Raw genomic sequence first — 3,701 nt, forward strand, 5'->3', positions numbered from 1 at the left:
AGACAAGAACTGCATTGAGGGAGCTGATAAATACAGTGCATTTGGCAGAAAGATCAAGAAAGGAATGAAGTTGGTCAAGGAGATATGGATTGAAAACAATGCTGTAAAATTGAAGAGTGTATCAATAATAAAACTAGCAAACAAGCCTTCCAGGTTGTAAAAGATCTGACGAAGAAAAGATGGACCAAAGCTAACACAATTCAAGATAAAGAAGGGAACATCCTTACAGAAGAAAGGGACATCATCAATAGGTGGACAAACTACTGCTCTGATCTGTACAACCACCAGACAAATGGTTATCCTAATGTCTTAGACAGCCCAGATTCAACAAAGGAAGAGGACTTTCCGATGCTACGTGAAGAAGTGGAGACAGCTATGAAATAACTCAAGAATGGAAAGGCTACAGGTATTGACAACATCCCAGCTGAAATGATGAAATTCAGAGAAGAAATAATAATAGATGTACTCACCAAGATCTGCAATAAGATCTGGCAGACCGATGAGTGGCCCTCCACGTGGACACAATCACTAATCATCACTCTGCCAAAGAAAGGCAACCTGAAATTGTGTCAAAATTACTGGACCATAAGCTTAGCCATCCCAGCAAAGTGTTGTTGAAAGTCATATTGAACAGATTGAAACCACAAGTGGAGAATATCATTGCTGAAGTACAGGCTGGCTTTCTGCTGGAAGAAGTACCACAGAACAGATTTTCAACCTTCGTGTTCTATGTGAGAAGTACTTACAACACCAGCAGGACATCTACCACATCTTTGTTGACTTCAAGAAGGCATTTGACAGGTATGGCACGAAGTTCCCTGGGCAAACATAAAAAAGTACAATGTTGGTTGTAAGCTTATTCTTACAATTAAACAACTGTATGCCAAGGCCAGCAGTGCAGTTCTCATCAATGGCACAATAGGAGAGTGGTTTCACACCACTGTTGGAGTCCGGCAAGGCTGCCTTCTTTCACCCACACTGTTCAACATCTACTTGGAGTGTATAATGACTGATGCCCTAGAAGATCATATATGCACACTCAACAATGGGGAGTGAACAATCTCAAATCTTTGGTTTGCTGATGACATTGATGGGCTGGCAGGCAGCAAAGATGAACTTGCCAACCTTGTGAAATGGTTGGATGAAATCTCCACAAAATATGGCATGGAAATTAGTGCAGAAAAAAACAAGCTAATGACAAACAAACATGATGGGATCAGATCACATATCACTGTCAGTGGACAAAGCTGGAGACAGTGAAACGGTTCCAATATTTGGGGGCAATCATAAATAGCTGATGCTCCTCACGAGTGCCAGCCATCACACCTCCTATATAAAAATGGTTTCTAATGGAAGAAGAAGGCAGGAGCTATGTTTCTTGACTTGTTCAGGATTTATTATACCTTCTGGAACACTGATCCGCTGGTCAAAATGTAAAGATGTTACCTTTATGGGGTGTTAGGGCTATGGAAAATGATACTCCAAAACAGACAATTCCAGAAGCAGAGAAGCTGAGCACGTGGAGGAGCCAGATTAAGAGATTCCCAGAGAGAACTGTTCTTGCTCCAATTTTCTTCAACATTTTTTTCAAATGATTTGCCTTCAACAATCTCAAGGCTGTTCAATTATGCAGATGACATCTGCCTCACTTCAAGAGACAGAGACTTCAAAAAGATTGAGGAGAACCTGAACCAAGACATGGCAACCATCAGTGGCTATTGCAAGAAATGGAGACTTAAACCCAGTTTGTCAAAGGCAGTGTTGTCATGCTTCCATCTCAACCACACCAATGCTTCATGAGAGCTCAACGTCTTCTTGAATGGAGAATGACTGGCACTTGCCCCAAAGCCAGTATATATCTAGGAATAATTCTAGCTCACACACTTACCAAGAAGGACCTCCTCACAAAGGTAGGTCAAGAGATGAAGAGCAGAAATGGCTTCCTAAATAAGCTTGTGGGCTCAACTTGGGGAGTTAATGTTCAAACATTGCACAGCTCAGCGCTAGCTCTCTGCTTCTCTATTGAAGAATACTGCACTCCTGGTTAAGTTCTTGTTTGAGCTCTTCACACACACACACCAAATGTTTAAAATAATAACTGGGGCTCTGAGACCAACAAATGCTGAGTGGCTATCTGTCCTCTGTAATATCCCATCTCCTGACTTCAAGAGTTATACTGCATCAAAAAACGTCCTTGAGAAAGTTCAGGAGATCCCACAACTGTCATTTTACAAATGTATTTGGACACTGCCAGACTGTGGTGAGCAGAATGGGAACAAGCTTGTTCCATTTGTAAGAAACTCCTTCTTCACAAATCAGCCTGATGAGAGACCGCCTGGCTTCAAGCTGCCATTCTATCTCTGGTGCAAGCTCAACCATTTTCAAATGCCAACACCTGGGGATTCAGGAACAATCCCCTGTGTAACTGCACTGCAGCTGAGGATGGTGCATACCCGTTGAATGGCTGATCACCTTATGCTGGTTTATCAGGATGACTTTCCAACCTTTGCTGAGCCCAAGGCTATTGAATGGCTAAAATATATAGTGCCTATCTATGCCCTTTTGACACTTTTGAATTTCTTTTTAACTTAAACATTTCTTTTATTTCCCTACTTTACATTTTGTATTTTGAACTTTTTTCCATCTTCATTGAACCACTTGTATGTTCACTAATAATATACTTAAATGCTCCTTTTTCCCCCTCTGCACTGGAAATTTTTGCTTTTATCATTTCTATCTTATTTAAATCATGTGGGAACTAATATGTTTTGGATTTTTTTTTAAATTGTTGAACGTTATTCCCGCATCATCCTTCTGCAACACTTCTGAGTAATTTTGACTTACTTGTCACCATGGTATCCAGCCACTTAGGTATTTTATGTGCTGCACATTAGTTTGCATGTGTATCTATATAAATAAAACAAACACTAAAACAAAACAACTTTATCACAATTTAAGGCCCATTACTACTACCACTTATGCACATGCAAATGTGCATTCACATGAGTCTGAATGATGACAAGATCTGGCTCTTTAAGAGCTGAATGGATGTGTATAATGAACATGATCCCATGCTTCTAGAAAGTAAAAACATCCGAGACCCTTCACTTTAAAATAGGGATATCAAACTCTTTCTGTGAAGAAGGATGAATTCCATTCCTAATTAATGCTATATCGACCAGTGTATAAATTCAGAATTCCATGCGCTCAATCCACAGCAGAGCTCCCTCAATAGCAAGGGTAGTTTATACAGATGTTTAGTTATTGCTATTGTTTAATCAGCACCTTATTGTTACATTCAGCATGACTCAATGGGAAAATTTGTTCACCTTTAGGACCACTTTTTCTGCCCTTGTTTATTTCTTATTATCCTCTTTTCTCCATTCTTCCCCTCTCTCTGCATTTCCCACCCTGCAGCAATTTCCAATTCACCCCCATCTTTGTGAGCTTAACTTGTACTCCCCAACCCGTACGTTCTGATAAAATAATAAACAATGAAATGATTAATGCTGACATTTAAAGTGTAGGTTTCAGAGTAACAGCCGTGTTAGTCTGTATTCGCAAAAAGAAAAGGAGTACTTGTGGCACCTTAGAGACTAACAAATTTATTAGAGCATAAGCTTTCGTGGGCTACAGCTCACTTAAGCTTATGCTCTAATAAATTTATTAGTCTCTAAGGTGCCACAAGTACTCCTTTTCTA

This window comes from Dermochelys coriacea, chromosome 7 (genome assembly GCF_009764565.3).
Source record: "Dermochelys coriacea isolate rDerCor1 chromosome 7, rDerCor1.pri.v4, whole genome shotgun sequence".
NCBI classification, from domain to species: Eukaryota; Metazoa; Chordata; order Testudines; family Dermochelyidae; genus Dermochelys; species Dermochelys coriacea.